We start from the raw sequence: 17,338 nt of genomic DNA, 5'->3' as shown, positions 1-17,338 counted from the left end.
TCTAATTATCAAAGTTTATTAATGAAATAATTTTAATAACAGTAAATTAAAAAGAAAGAAGTCTTCACGATATTTACAATAACAAAAATGTTTTTAATTCGAGGGAAGATTAAGGCAGTGATTTGAAAAGCTAGAACTTTACTTCTCTTCTGAAACAAGTGAGATGGAAGAGAGAACTTTGCAAAGAAACTTCAGGGCTCTACACGATAATAATTTAAAACTAGCTATTAACTCAGCTGGATTTTTGAATATGTAATAGTTGAGCTTTTCTTATAAATCATTCAATTATTTCATTAAATCCAAATTAGATTCTTTTGTCTCCTCTGACGGAAATTACAAATAATATGTACGCAAATATGACATATGGATCTGATGAAAATTACAAATAATATACACATATATAAATTACAAATGATATACATTTCTTCTTGCAAATAAAATTACACTTAGAAATTTCTTTTCACGTAATACTATTCTATCAGTTTTGAGGTACATTATCAAAGCAGAATTTTGTTAATGCACTTTTCTTCTCTGATGTCCGCATATCTTTTATATTTTCAAAACAATGTATAGCACGTTAATAAGTCGCAGAAAGGACCTACAGGTTGGCATTATACTATTATACATAGTTTTTATATATGAAAACGCACACTAACCATGTATGTAAAACTATTGTACGTAAAACGTTACTTCTTAAGATAGTTTTTATCAGTTGAGTGTTAAAATATATCGTAGCACGATTTGTATATCAAGCTAAAATAATATTCCAGAAATGAAACTGTTATTTCAGCCGCAGTAAAGGGCAAGGCCACATTCCCTACAAGAGGTCATAGTTTGACTATACTTGACTCATAGTGCTATCTGTGATATCCATAGTAATAAGGCAATATTGCCTCTGAAAGCGTATCAATAGAAATTTTAGACCAAGTAACATTTATTAGTATATATATATATATATCAATTAAACAACATACTCACTATAATAATATTAAATATTTTTCATACATTAATCCATCTAGTATTATAGATGGTTTTCCAAGAAAAGTAAAATTTGATTAGATGTGTGTTATGTGAAATGTTCGTACAATGCTTTAACAACATGATGTAAAATTTGGTTGGTTGTAATTAATAAGGTCAAAGATATTAATAGTTGTGTCCTACCATATGATCATTCATCTTCTCAACTCGAGTACCAATATAAATATTTAAGGCATTTTCTCCTTTTTTCCTGCATACCTTCTTGGTGTAACGATAGCACACTCAGCTCGTATTCGAGAGGTTCAGGTTCGAGTTCCAGTGAGGACATTGTTCATTTTTCATGTCTCCAGCATCAAAATAACTTAAAGACTCTACAGTGGCGCCCGAACTAAAACGTGGTGGATGATGATTCTTCACCACTGGAATTTGTTGACTGGGTCCGCTAAACCCCAGTCGCCCTTTAAAAGGAGGACTCTCTTCTTTCTAAATATCTTCGTAATGTAACGGTAGCACACTCGGCGCGTATTCGAGAGGTCCAGGTTCGAGGTCTCGGCAAGAGCGTTACTCATTTTTCACATTTCCAGCATCAAAATAACTTAACGACTGAGCAATCGTAATAAAAAATACATGGGAGCACTAAAGGGAAATAATATTAATAAATAAATAAATAAATAAAGGGAGCACTAAAGGGACATTAGGCAGCAGAGACTAGGAGTGTATAAAGTTAGTAAAGCTAAACTAATCAAATTAAATTAGTAAAATCAAGTTAATAAAATCAAATTAAATTATCTAAAGCAAGGGGTTAGCAATGTATTAAATTAGCAAAATGCATGTACGCATGTAAAATTAGTAAAGCTAATTCCTAAATGTTGCTTCGAGTCAAATTTCGATAAATCGAAGCTAAAGAAAGCAGAAAATTTTAAGCAATTCAGCTGATAAAGAAAAGTTAAAATTACTTCTAATTACTTCAAATTTCAGTTCTAAATATAAAAAATTGCATTTATAGAAGTTCAAGTAATCCAAATTCTACTCTAGATAAAATGATTGGCAATTTTGATACTTTCAACAGCACTTCAGTTCCCAGGAGGGTGGTCTTATAGACAGTAGCAATTTTCACTAACTTGTAACGCATGTAAGGTACACTAATATATAATGAGGTCGATTTCAATCAGAAAGGCCTTAAATCTTCGTCAAAGATAGAAAGTAATGAGTAGATCTTATTACAACTTGAATGATATAGGTAAATAGTGATCATATCTAAGGTCTTTTATCAGCGTAAGAAAAAAATCCTGACATGCCGCAAAAGAGCTGACAATTGTACCTGATGAAAGACCTGGCAACCGTTTTGGTATTGGTAATTTGCCAACATCGCGAAAGTGAATTCGTTAATGCTTCTTACCTGACTTCGCATTTGCCATATGTAAATGATATTTACCTTATTAATTTCCCATGTTCAAAATCCAGAATTTCACCTATCTAATGATTTATGCATTTTTCCTGAGCTTTGCTGTTTTTCAGATTTGCGGCCTGCATATAAAAATTTAGGATTTGCTAGAACTCCATGGTGTATTTAAAAATGCAACTCAAAATACATAAATAAGGTGAACACAAAGTTTGTTGACTGTTATAATAATTTAACAAAATATTTATTTTTCATTGGATTTTTCATTTTCATAAAATTTATTCCTAGAAAAAAAATAACTTAAACATTTTTGCCATTTCTCATTTTTTTTTTTTTTGTTTTGTTTTGTTTTATCCAAAGACTATTTGGCAACCTTACTGGAGTATAGTTATTCAACTCTGTTTGAGCAACGAATTACCAACAAGTGAATGTAGTGAAATAGTCTGCTCTCACGGGCACCTTGTTCTCTAAGCAGATACGCATTTAATTTCTTCTTGAGGGAGATATATCAAATTTTAAGCGTCACGCTTTAACAATTTTGCGAAACTCAGTCAATCAAAATTATTTTGCAATTGATTTTGGTACATAGAGGGACTGGAATTTAGTCTACCTTACATACGTTTCAAGTAACAAACGATTTACACATTGACGATTAGTAATTATATGATGAAGAAACCCATAAATTACAGTAAAAAACCTGCCACTTGTGAATTTCTACTGGGTGTAGTTTGTTGTGGACTAACATACATCTCTAGTATGAAAACTCTACTTTAAAAAGGCTTTTGCTGATAACAAATATTTTCAATTACCTTTATTTTTCTCTCATTTTCATATTATTGGAGATTTTACTTTACTTTTAAGCAATTCAATCATAAATTTACTTTATTTTTTCGGATTTTTCAGATTTTGGGATTACTGAAAAACAGAAACATTTTTTTAGGTCTTAAACTCACTGTTGAAGACAAAAATTTTCTGCTAATGAGGTCTTCCCATATAAAGTGCGAAAGTTTCTTCTACCTCATATGCATTTAAAAAATCTTTCAAATGTATTTTAATAGTATTTGCGAAAAATCTTCTAAAAATTGAATTTTGGTAAAACCAAATAACTTCAATAATATACTTATTCGTGTATATACTTCAATAATATATAATATACTTCAATAATATACTTATTCATGTATTTATATCGTAGTTCATTTCCGCTTTATATGATATACAGTGTACATAAAATTAGTAAAGCTAATTTCTGATTCTTGATTTTACGGTTATTTTCATTCCTAATCCTTGCTGCCACACTTATATTCTTTTACAGCATTTATATCATTTATCTTTTAATTCTCCCGATATTTGAAATTAAAAAGTATTTATACTAGGAACTCGATTTGAGCTATATATTATGTTATTTCGAAGTGAGATTTTACTGTACATTTCAAAGCCTCATTTCAAATGATAGTAAAGATTAATTTTTTTTTTCAAGAAATTGTCATTCATGTTTCTATTTAAACTCACCGTACGACGGTACGAGTTTTCAAAAGCACTTTGAAGAACTTAAACATGACCTGTGAGTGTGACTCTAACACTTAACTAACTCTAAAAATGACCTTAATTCATTTTACTAACGTTTTGTTCATCTATGTGCTCAAAAACGTTCCAGAAACACAGAATATAAGGAATTCTTCTTTTAGATTCTAAACTGAGTATGCATTCTTGCAAATATCTTATATACTGTTTTCAAACCATAAATGAGTTCATTGCATCTAAATTTGAAACACAAAGGAACTCGAAGCCTAAAATATTCATTTTTACAATCAAATGTGACTTCCTTAAATATTTCTGACATATATTTCCAGTCAAGAAAAGTTGGTCTCATAAGATTGCACGCTGTCCTTCGTTTAAAGAACGTTTAAAGATTAAGTTACACTGCACGTTTAAAGAAAGATTCTAGAAAGGACAAAGCTTGAGTAATGTCACTAGTCAACCGTAAATAATTCTAAGCAAATTTTACTACTTCCCTTTTTTCTTGAGCATTGTCTGAAAGCCTGAATCTCGTCAAAAAACTCATCCTTGACTGAGGGCTGAAGTGCGCTGTGAAACAGGATGTGTCTTCACTTCTCATCAAAGGGACGGCGACCAACAGGAAGACTGAGGAGCACAATTTCCTTTGCAACGGGCATCCTCTTCCTCCTTGTGCCTGCCCTCGCCCATCATTGGTTTTTGAATCGTCGTTCACCCCTTAGTTACCCTTAATTTGGTCATTATATTCAAATTAGTTATGTGTGAAAAGCGCGGAAAGTTAACGAGTATAGTTTTGATTTTAAGCTGGAAAACGGTAGTGCTTTTATGACAAGATAAATATCCGGATATACGTGTTCTTGCTCGTAAAAGCTTTTGTTTCATAAAACTGGCAAAGGTTTCATATTTTGAAAAAGTGAGGAATAAGCTTTATATTCAGCTATATGTACTGCTTTAAATATATCATCTTGAAATTTCCATTCTAAATTTATCAATAGTAAATCCAAAATAAGTAATTTAAAGTCATTGCACTCATTAGGAGTAAGTACAAATTCATTGTTGATTATGTTATTTTAGAACAGTAAAAATATCATTAATTTACAAATTTACTTATTTAAAAATCCTACTTCTTCATCAGTCTTATAATATAATGCCACAGTGGCTGAAATATTGTAACAATTTATGGTGCTACTTTGGCAGACGGTTGCACGGATTTTTGGCAATTTGCGCAATTGTTGGCGCGGTTTTTACAATCGTCAGCCATCTTGAAAAACACTGTATTGACGTATTTTACGCATAATAAAGTATTCGAAACTTAAAAAAAATAAATATCGTTAAAAATAATGTATTAATTATTTGTTTAAAACGTCGTTTTTTAAGATGGCAGGCAAATGTAAATAAATACATTTACTACGAATATAAAATACTAAAGTAAGATTAAATTATTACTTTCATATAGCAAAGAAATAGTATAAAAGCATTGCGCCAACATTTAATTCGATTAAAATATTACTTAAATTGAATATCGAATTAAAAGCATCATACCAACGTTTAAAAGAATTAAAATATCACTTAATTTACAGGTTATAATTATTTAAAATTAAAACATATGTTAAATTGCTGTCATTACTGATTAGCGAGGTTTACTCCAAAAATTTAAAATAAATTTCCTCTGACCCTTGTAACAATTTATAAATAAATCTTTCATTAGAAAAGCCAGGTTAGCCAAAATAAAATCTCAAAGGACAGTTTTTTGATTCCGATACCAATAATTCCTGTTACATGCCAATAATTCATCTTTAAAGGGACATATCCGTTCACTATGAAAGCTAAAGAATTCGAAGAAATGAATAATAAAAATTTTAAATGGCGCGGTAATGCGCAAATGTTCAGTAACCAATCAGGGAGCTGATTATAGCTCGTTAATGCACAAATAGTCTGCAACCAATCAGGGAGCTGATTACATCACGCAGAGAATTAAAATTATTTAAATAATCATACATAATAAAATCATTTTTCAAAAAAATGCAAAATTAAATTGTATTTTAATATTTAACAGACATAAATAATGTTTAAAACATTAGATTAAATTTATAGGTATTAAAACCAATTACTTTTAAAGTAAGGCGACGTCATTGATTACATCATACACAACATAAAATTAAATAAAATATCATAAACAATAAAAAATGTTCAAATAAAAATGCAAAATTAAATTGATTTTTAATATTTAGAAACCATAAATAATATTTAAAACACTGAATTTATGCATAATAAAACTCATTATTTTTTAAATAAAATGACAACAAGGTATCGGTTACAATAAATAACTTTCCAGCAATGGGTTTACCATAAGTCGTATCGCTCGCTAAAAAAATCGCCAAAAATCCGTGCAATCGTCTACCAAGGTATCACAAAATTTATTCTGCAAATGCACTTTCCTGGCTCGATGCTTTTTAGCAATTTTAGATTTGAAAACATAATTTTTTTACATAAGCTTACGGATTATTTTTGTAAGTCAAAATTTTAGATTCAGTAATTGTTCTTTTTATAAAAAATGTTAAATTACCTTGATCGTAAAGGAAGATGGCAACAAGTAAATAATTTTACATAAGTCTTGTTAAGACCTTATACGTTTTTTATACATACCGCGTCATTTCATTATATTCTCTACAGGAAAAATATAGTACTATTTCTGGCCAGGAAACCAGAATGGATGTAGCATTGAATGAGCTCATTGTTGCATGCGTGTTTGGGAAGGCAAACAGGAAATGCAAACTTTAATTTCAGTTATATTGGCAAGTTACTGAAACGCAACTGCTTCTTTTAATTTGTTATAACTGAGCCCTCCCGAGTGGTTGCAGTTTCTATGAATTTTGTTTCTTGTTCAACTGCTAAATTTACTGAAAATCTTTCGAAATGCAAACTTTCTCAAATGTTGCTGTCATATTGTAATTAATAGAAATTATTCCTTTTGTGTAATGTACATATTACAAGTATTATATAAGAAATGGCACACAGGTAAAAATAAAATTACTAATGAGCTCAATTTCGGCAGACAGTGTTCGTTTATATCACGTCTGTTATTTGCTGCATCACTTATCATTGCTAAAAGTAGTTATCAAGTTATTGAAATTTGTTGTAAATATAAAGATTTAGCTTGCCCTTAAGAAGATAGTATTTTAATATCCCATTACGCTGTTCAAAAACATTTTAAGGAAACATTTGTCACCATGGAAGCAAATTAACTAGAGATAGACCTTATTACTGTATCTTTAGCTTTATTAATAGTATTTGTTTCTTAGTGTTAAATAGTATGTCCCTTTTTATCCAGAATTTGTTTCAGTTCAAAGTGAAAACTTATAACTTTATCAGTTGGAAATTTTGATAATCATACTGTACTAGATTTCAGTTATTTTGTAGTGTTTTCTTTCTTCAAATACCTATTAAACTGCATGCTTAAAAATTTAAATTACCTACTGCAGTCAGTGCTGTAGCTATATATAATTGTATTTTCTCATTAAGCATTTTGTTATACTCACTGCTGATTGGTGGCGTGATTTCTAAGAGAACAGTCTCCAATTTGAATGAATAACAGTTGTAAAAAACCAACGCATCATAGGAATTAAACGTCCAAATTATGTAACGTATAATAGGTGAATTGTTCTTGTTTTTAATTCCGGCAGGAAAGAAGCGGCATGATAAAATTATATATCATTGCTTTTTATTTCATATTATAATTTATTTAAAATTTTTTAACGTATTACCATTTACAAACTATTTTAGAATAAATGTATAATGTTATAATTTCAACATTAGTTGTATTTTACTATTTGAGACTATTTTTACAGGAAACGGCACCAATAGATACGCTGAAAGCAGTGTCCGCCCCATGAACAGTTACGCAATGGTATGTTTTATTAATAAAATAGAATGTTTATGTATTAAATTTTTTTCCTCAAAAGAAAATGAATTATTTTAGGTACCTTACAATAGAGCAATTCAGTACTGTATTGATGCTTTGGAAAAAGATAACACTATGCATTAGAAATTTCATCATAACACTTGATTCGAAAATATAAAACCTAACTTTCTTGGAAGAAGAAAACAAAATTAAAGCTATAAAATGTTCTTAAAATGATTAATGCACTTTCAATAGTTATCTTTACTGCACTGACAAACTGCAATATATTCTAATTTAATATAAATCTAAAAATAAACTTTAATTAATGATTTTATGTATTACCGAGAATAGCAATGCATGTTAGAAAATTAAAGTGTTTTATCATGAAACGAAACAGTGGAAATTTCCGTAATCAATTATTATTTCTGAAACAGATAATGTCATTAACATTTTGTACAGATAAACCGAATATAAAGCAAGTGAAAGACTTATGAACTGTAAAGGCCAGTCACACTGGGGTTTATCTGTGCTAACCGAATTTATTCCATATGTAGACTAGCTCCGCTCTACGTGAAGTTCAGAGTTTACAACTCGCTCCGCTCTGAGCAAGAACTGTTTTTGGAGCTGCATCGGCTACGCTTAATGTCTTCATTAACTCAAATAAACCCAGTGTGAAGGGCGGATGCTAAGCGCCGTCCATACGATGAGACATTTCGGAATAAGTTTCCCTCACAGATTGTCTGATAGCATTTGGTCTACGCAGGGAAATGCTACTAAGCCAATCAGAGCAGTCAAAGCAGCAAAGCAGATGCCGTGATTTGTATCCAATGGCAAACCTTCATCGATCTTACAACAAACATAGTAATTTCCGAAGTTTTCAATACTTTCTTTTTTCAGGGTTTAATTTTTTAAATAAGTTGCCTACATAGAATGTCAGAACTGTGTAGAAATCTTAAGGATTAGAAGGTGGTGGAGTTGTAACAATATGGACAGTGACGTGGCCGAATATCTCATATCTCGAATATAATTTTTATTTCTTGTTAAAGCAATTCTGAGACGATAATCCGATTCACATATCAGGATGGGTACAATATGAAACCCACAATTTTATAAACTTGGTATATTTTAAGACAATGGATGCGTCTTTGTTTCGCAGAAAGCAAGCAGCAGCATTTTGGCGAAGCGGGTAAAAAAAAAAAGGAAAGATTGGAAAAAAAGGGAAAGCAGCAGTGGTATTTGTAATTAAATTTCCGATTTAAATTAATCCGATTGGCTGAAAACTACACTCACTGCAGAAGGTTAAAATGACCTAAAGCGGAGTTAGGTTTCAGATATGACTCAATTTCGAAAAGTTATTAATATTTTTAGAATAGAGAGAGAGAATTACTTAGAGTAAAATATGACACACGTTGCTGATAAATAGATTCCTAATGAAGCTTTAAGCGATGAAAGAAATTAATAGAATACTGATAATTACAGAATTACAAAAACAATATAACATTTTTTTCAGCGGAATAATTCATAAGAAGCTCAGCTGGATTCGAACTCATACTCTATTGTTTCACCGAAAACTTAAAGAATTTTATAAATACCCCAAGCGATCAAGCTAATCAGACTTGACCCAAAATTTGAAAACTCATTAACATTAGAAAATCGAAAATATAATAAAATACAAATGAAAAACTCAGCTTCTCTTTTTTGTCAAACTTCTCGGAACGTAAGAATATTGTAATCCTTTTAAACAGGAAAAATATCCTAGGAGATTCGTTAATGCTAACACATGAGGTAAAAAGAAATGAATCATAAATTATGATCTGGAAGAATTACAATATCATAAATTAAGTTTGGTTAAATAATACCCCTAACTCCAAACGATTCGTGCCATATATAATTCAGCAAGCTGTACGCTAAGAGTAGCTACCATTGCTTTTAAAATATATTATTTCGTACCCAATTTCATTGGCTTTTGCCAAATATGTCTCCGGCGACAATGTATCCCGTCAAGCGCAATGATCACGACTGTCGGTGCAGACATGTATCTGACACGCCGGAGATATGTATTCCTGTGTAGGCCTGTGCAGGCACCGCAGACATGCAAATATACCTATTCGAATATATTTCTCCTCATGTATACGGGGCATTATGAGTACATGCAGATGAATGAAAAAAGTCCATTTACGTGGATTCCGCCATTTCCACAGGTACTGATGAAAATGTTGACCGTAAGGGTCCAGGCTTAGTTTCGTCCGATTAATCATACTCATGGCGATTTCTGTATTTCTCCTCATCGAAAGTTAGTGATAGAGTGTTAAGAGTTGGAGAATGTTTCTAGAAACCTTTGCCTTAAGATTTCACCGCAAATAAAAATGACAACTGCACAGATTAGGTGACAGTTGAGGCCCTAGATCCTACAAGACAGTCCTAGTTGAAGCAAGAAAACTGGCTTGCTTCCAAGGAGGCATGTACTGTGTTTTGCGCTGCCTAGCCGTCGAATATAGTAATCCTTTTCGGTTTTCTTTTTCCTGCCATGTCCATTTCGGTTTACCTTCGACCACTTTGTATAACATATGTGCTTTCTTTACTGTAAAATGAGAATAGAAGATGACTAATATTTTTTTTAAATAACACAAATATAAATTAGAAAAAAATTGAACTATTTAAAAGGAATTCAATTATGGATTAGTAGCAATTTAGCCTAGCAGATTTTGAATTTAATGACCTATTTTTAAATATTATTTCAAGTCATGAAAGTTGTTTTCAATGTTTCTTATTAATATTTTTGTAACCAAAAATAAGACCTGGGTTACTTATATTCATAATACCCGCTTTGCGTAATGGTATATGTCAAAAAATGACGTTTAGATAATTCTGCATTTCGTATTGAGGAAATGGTCCGATGAAAAATAAAACTCATCAACATTAATGAATGCAGTGCTTACAAAAAAGGAAGACACTGTCTTCGTTCAGAATTACCAGTTGAAAAATAAATGCTTCAATTTTAATAGAACAATGTAACACATAATAGCACTACTTGTTTCTTTGTCATTTGTATTCACCTTTCTGACTTTCCATTTGCAATGTATTCTGGATTTCATCCTTATTCACCAAATTTTCATCTTCTCATTCTTGCGAAATACAATCACTAAGCGCGGCTACGGATTGTTGGCTCAAGTCCGCACAAATTCTAGCGAATTATAACTAGCAAAGCTAAAACCGATTCAAATAACTCACACGTTGGGAAAAATAGTAGCGGGGTGGTCAGCGATATCTGCCTAAACCCCTAAATAGATACTGATCCTTCTTATGAAGTTGTTTTTGTGGCTCCAGAAGGGGTAATAACAATAAGCCATATAAGAAAATTATGACATTGAGGGCACATGACTGTGATTAGCTAGCAGGTGGAAAGATCAAGAGAGTGAGGTAAAAGTGAGGATACCTTGTCTCCTTTACTGCTTGTGTGACAATCTTATATAAAGCGACGAGAGACAAAAGTAACGCCGAGCAAGGTAACAAGTAAACGTTGTCAGCCAAAACTAGGTTACGAAGCTGTGATCTTTAAGCATGCGAGTAGCAAATGGTCTGGTCAAATTATCTTCTGGAATGATTTGGTAACTAAGATCCTTTGAAAAATTTGCAACATAACAGCTAAGTCTAGTTTTGAAAAAACGCTTTAGTAAATGTGATCCAACATAGAGTCGATTTTCAAGTAGCTGTGGATCAGTTTGTTTCAAATCAGGTAATGTGCATCTACTATTCTTCTCAGAGTCTTATTCTTTACTACCTGAAGTTTGTGGAAGTCTGTTTTTGAGATTGACGCTCAGGCTGCAAGTGCATAGAAATGGCCTTATAGTACATAGGTATACCCTTTCCATTTTTTGACGCAGTCCAGAGTAATTTCTCAGGAGTACAGAAGGAAGTTGGTTGGCGATATCATAGGCTTTTCCTATGACGTGCTTAATATAACATGTCCATCTAACCCTTTCGTTAACGACAAACCTTAGATAACTTACATTACTTATAAAGTTCACAACTTCCCCGAATCAGAGAGGTTTTTTAACGCTTTATTCCGAATCTTGAGCCTCCTTACCAATAGGAGCTTAAACGTTGAGCCATTTATACTGAATCTCCACTTTTTTAACCAGTCCTCAATATCTAAAACAAAATCCTTGAGTTTAGAGATGGAATGATTGGGCTGGATAGAGCTCATGCCTACCGCCGCACAGTTGGCGTAGCAAGGTAACATGGAGTTATTTCTTAAACTCAAGGACTCTGTGCTTAAATACATACATTAGTTTGCGTTCTGGCGGGAGCCAACGAAAGTAGAAGTGAAAGTAGAGGCAAAGTAATAACTAATTAATAAATAAAAAATACTGCAAACTATACAAACGAATTTCAAAGTAATTAAAGGAACGTATTCTTAAATGTTTTAATTTTACTCTCACCTTAAGTAAATAACATTTTAAACACTTATGTTAACTTGGCATTAGAACATGAGCATCATAATAATGGCAGTAACAAATAATATGCTTTTGTATTTGGTCAAGTTTCTATAGTTACTTCGCATTCAAAATAGATAATCTTAAATTCCTCAGAAGAAATTCATTTAATTCCATGAATAAATTCACAGATTTTATTGCTGCGTTTAAATCTGAATAAATGAGAATTGTAAGTTACGATTATAAAATTTTAAAAGGGTTAATTATAATGAAATTACTTTTTATAAGTAACGCATATATAAATATATAAATGAAAGAGTACTATAAGCTAAAGAGACTGGCTCAATGTTACGCATCAAGAAATTTAAAAGTCTGTGACAAGTATTAAAAATGTCTTTAAAACTCAGTATTTTGTTTCAAAATTGTGTTTAATTGAATAAATGTATGTATCTAATATCAGTATTTGCGCAATTTCTAAAGGAAATTAACAATTTTTAATGAATTGTGTTTCTGCAATGCTTTCACAGACATTCTTCTCAGAATAGAAGGAAGGGAAAATGGCAGGGCATCAGAATTTTACCAGTAGTTTTACAGGTGTAGTTTCACCGCATTTACTGTACAGCTTCTTTCCAGATTCGACCGCTGATGGTTCCAATGGTTTTCAGCCTTTCTTCCTCTACAAACACATCTCTTGAGAGGACGTTTGGTTAATATTTTAGGTGGCGCCATGCCGCATAGACACCATACTTTTACAAACATTAGAGCTTTACCAATGCTTCTATACTTTTCCAAACATTCAAGCTTTACCGGTACTTGAATCCAGCCCCATTGATATGGCAGTCAGCATTGGTCAGGTTGGTCAATAAAATATGAAGTAATACTTTTCATACCAGAGAGAAAGATCACGTGAGCACATTCTCTGATTTTTTAAAATAAATCCATGGCACTAGTAATACAGGAAACAACATTCAGAAAGATTGCAAAAATTCTTAAAGTCACAGCAAATTTTTCATCCAAATCTGTTAAATTTCAGGTATCGAAGAAGCTTTATATGTTCTTATAAATTATCTTAATATCAATCGCAGAGGTATAACAGATGCTGAAGAAAGGCAATTTTGATTATTCAGAAAAACTGCTTTCAGGAAGAGTTGTAGGAAATCTTATGCGATATAATAATCAATTCAAAAATACTGCCATAACTCACAGCGAGGGTTCTCTTCAGTTTGAAAAAAAAGGGCAGAAGTTCTTTCGGTCTGTACTTGCTTTCCCATAATTTTCTTACTTCCCCATAATCTGCCAGATAATCACATTGCTGGAGCTCTAAGGTCAAGAATTAGCTTTATATTTTTGGAAGTCTAAGTCTCTTATTGGGACATTTAATTCATTGTTATGTGATTCACTGACAGTAGAGAAGGCCAGGTCATGAGACGTTGAGGACTGCTATATGTATTCTCTGTACAGTGTTCGACGTACTGTAACATTCTGAGTTCTAATAACATTTCGAGAAGACTCGCAGTGTCACGTCGAGACCATGGAGAACTGAGTGAGAATAGTTCCAACTATATCAAAGAGCTACTTTTCTTTTATTATATCCCTAGCATAAAAGGGGGAATAAACAGAAGTAGCAGCCCGTAGTTCTGTTTAGTTCTCGTTTCCGACAACAGGCTTGTTTACGATCAGTATGTTCTTGCTACGCCATGGCCACCCAAAATTTCATATGGCTACTTTTCCCACATGCCCATGTATGAAGTGTAGAAAAACAATGGATACAGCACAAGTGAGGAGCACAAAGTCTGTCCTGGTTTCCAACTTTGCATCCAAAGTACAGTGTTCTTATTTTAGGAGTATAGAAATATTGCCAAATGTTCAGAAATATTTCCTTACATAGTCAAATTGTGAAAGATGAATACCCAGCTCTCTTCTGTTACACATGAAGGACAGCCAATCGAAATTTTTAATGTCAAGTTCATGATCACCATCATCAAATTAGTGACAAATACGCGGTTACGTATCAAATTGTGTACAGTGCTTTTAAATTAAAAACTCTACCTTTAGCTACTACTATATGATTTAGTAGCCATAAAAAATTTTGAAGATATGTTAGCGGTAGTTAACCAGATTGTAAAATATGTCAAACATTCAATAAATGGGTTTAAAAAATACTTTGTCAAAATTTCCCAGATTTTCGATGCAGATAGTCGTCAAAGTAGTGTTTGTGACATAAATTTTCTGTTCTATATGTGTAATGCAAATAATGGAAAAGGTTTTACACTGCTCTTTGCTGTGCTATGTTGCATTATATTTATAAGTCTCAAACCAAATACATTTATCTACGTATGCTCTTTAGATGAGTAACTTTTTTCCAAATTTTTAAAGCTTTAAAAATATATACGCAATAGAGCTAAAACCGCAAGTTTGCCTAATCAAAATTTTCAAATCGTATATTGCCCAAAATCTCACTATTTAGACTAAGAAGAAGCTAGGCCTTTAAAATTCAAGATTATGTTTGGGGATGAGATGATGTAGTAAACTATAACAGTGGCCTGAAGAAATGAAATTTTTTTCTGAGAAATTAAACTAGATTTATGTAAATTGCAGTAAACAATATTTGAAACTACGCCGAGAAAAGTCCCGTTTTCTTAAATTGGATTCAAAAACATATTGAAGTAAGTTTTACTTAGAATAGTATAACTAATATTTTGCTTTATATTGAGCAAAAAAAGAGTATGGTTCTTTATATTAATTACATAATTTTTTAGAATTTCAACTAAATTAATTAATGGCTACGTTGTCACCTGAAAAATAACTGAATCAAAAGATGCAGAAGTGTTAAAATATCAGCAGAAAGAATGAAACTGTTAGATCAGATATTTAATATAATTTCTCAAATGTCTGAGAACACATTTAATGTAAGCAATTGTTATTGTTATTGCTTATATATGTATTCTTAATCTTACATGCGTCAAAAATGCGTATGCATGTTATTTGTGTTGAGAATGCACTGAAAATAAATGCGTTGAAAATAAAGAGCATTTTATAATTGTAAAATTTAAATGAAATGCTAGTTTTGACACGTATCTGAATACCAGTGGACTCGCGGATAAAAGTAATTGTTGGTGATGGATGAGCTCGTTGCTTGAGAATTTTGTAGTTTTCGCCATGAGTAATGTGAATATGAAACAGTTTCTTTTAGAAAATCCTCCATAATACGTTCCTTTATCAAGAGCATTTGTATGCACATTTTTAGTGAAAGACAAATAAATCAATTTTTAACAATTATTTGAAAATGGATATGTACCATTTCACATATCCATTTTAAATAATTGTGGAAAATCTGTACGTACGCTTTCACAAATAAAGATTCAGATAATGACTACTAAATAGACGATGGTTTATATCCTTACGAAAGAGCAAAAGCAAGTTATAGTTTTTAATAATTCTCTTGTCGTAAAATCTCATTAATGGGATTACATTAATATAATTTTAAAATAAACTAATTTCATATTTAAAAAAATTAATTTGCTCTTCCTGTCTCATTTTTTTTTATTCAAACATTAAGCTAGATACTTAAACATAGACATTAATCTCTCTTGAAACCTAATGAATCAATCTTTGAACTTCTCCTTCCTGTTAACGTTAATTTAAAATGAAAGCCCTTGATCTTTAATCAAAACTAATGATCATGGATTCCAAACATATGTTGTGGGTGGTAATAATTTTAAGACCGCTTTCATCTTCTTGATTTATCAAGTGGTGATTAAATTTCGGTCTAAACAAAGCATCACCTTTCAAGGACAAACAGCTGATAATCGCAGTATATAACCGGAATGATCTAAATTAGCACATTTATAAAGAAAATGCTTAAATATTTTAAAGGCTAAGGATCAAGCTTGTTGGCAATATTACACTGCTGTTGACTTGTTGGCAATATTACATTGCTGTTGAAGTTTTGGCAATATTACACTGTTGTTGACTTCTTGGCAATATTACAGTGATGCATCTTTGTCACTGCTGTTGGATAGTAAAGCGTAGTTTACAATCATTTTAATGTAAAGTGAAAATGGACTGCTTTTAAATACTTTCAAATGAAGTTCGTTTATCAAAACACACTCAAAATATAATTTTAAAAAGGCTGAAAAAGCAAATTAAGCGAAACCTACCAGGAGATTACTTCTTACCACTCTGCAACTTCCTGACAACAGATTATAAACAGTAATAGTTGAAGAAATTTGGAACAAAATTCTTGTTTATCATACTTGAAAATGCTATAATATAAGTAAAATTCTTATATTGAACATCTATTGGAATACTTTAATTTTAAAAAAAATATCATTTTTCCAAAATAAATAAAGTAATCATTGCTAAAAGTGCCTTTTGTTTGTAGCTTGAAAGAACTTATACGGTATTTTCTCCCTTATGTCTGCATACCTTCGTGGTGTAACGATTAGCACCCGCGGAGCGTAATCGACAGTTCCAGGTTCGAGTCCCGGCGAGAGCAGTGCTCATTTTTCACGCCTCCAGCGTCAAAAATATCTAATGTCTCTATAAACGTATTTCCTTGTATTTTATCAAAAAACATTTTGACATCACATGATTTCCTTTGTACGACTTATTAAATTTATACACTTTCTTTGCTGCACTTCATTCAAACTCAATTCTTCGAGTTCCATTAGAGATTGATTTCTCATACAATGAATCCAATTCTCACTTCGCGTCATGGCAAAAATATATAAAAACTCAAAACAACTTCATTAAAAATTGGAAAAAAAAAAACAAAAAAAAACAGAAAAATATAAAACACCGAATGCAGTAAAAGTAGTTTAAAAAAAACTTTACAATCAAAATTAGAGTTTTTGCTTAAAAACAAAGCTAATCGGCGAGCAGGCAGCAAGACAAAGTTTTCGGCTTACAAAACTGAAAGTTAACTTTTTATTCCTCTGGGGAAAAAGGCATTGAAGATGGTAACATCAGCTGGTTTCATTCACTGTTATACTAGGAGTTTCAAATGTAAACAAATGGCAGCCTCGTTAAGCCTAGTGCCACTTAAGCTGTTAAATTGTTGATAATTCTACAGCTATCGCATGCAGATTAAAAATTGTATAGAAA

General features: G+C 31.6%; 1 protein-coding gene across 2 annotated transcripts in view; it reads left to right on the top strand.

Annotated features, from left to right (window-relative positions):
• The window catches only part of LOC118189235 (excitatory amino acid transporter-like), a 172,925-nt gene that overhangs the window by 51,986 nt on the left and 103,601 nt on the right, over positions 1–17,338 (top strand). Inside the window, exon 2 of one of the 2 annotated variants that reach the window (XM_035359809.2) lies at positions 7,744–7,802. The exons of the other annotated variant lie outside the window; for it this stretch is intronic. The gene's annotated coding sequence lies outside the window, so the exon portion shown is untranslated. The remainder of the gene's footprint in view (positions 1–7,743; positions 7,803–17,338) is intronic. 2 annotated transcript variants of the gene reach the window in all.

The sequence above is a fragment of the Stegodyphus dumicola genome, chromosome 1 (genome assembly GCF_044657685.1).
Source record: "Stegodyphus dumicola isolate Sdum_Otavi_A_Nest chromosome 1, ASM4465768v1".
NCBI classification, from domain to species: domain Eukaryota; kingdom Metazoa; phylum Arthropoda; class Arachnida; order Araneae; family Eresidae; genus Stegodyphus; species Stegodyphus dumicola.
Note: the sequence above shows the minus strand (reverse complement) of the source record. Positions and strands in the feature narration are given on the sequence as shown.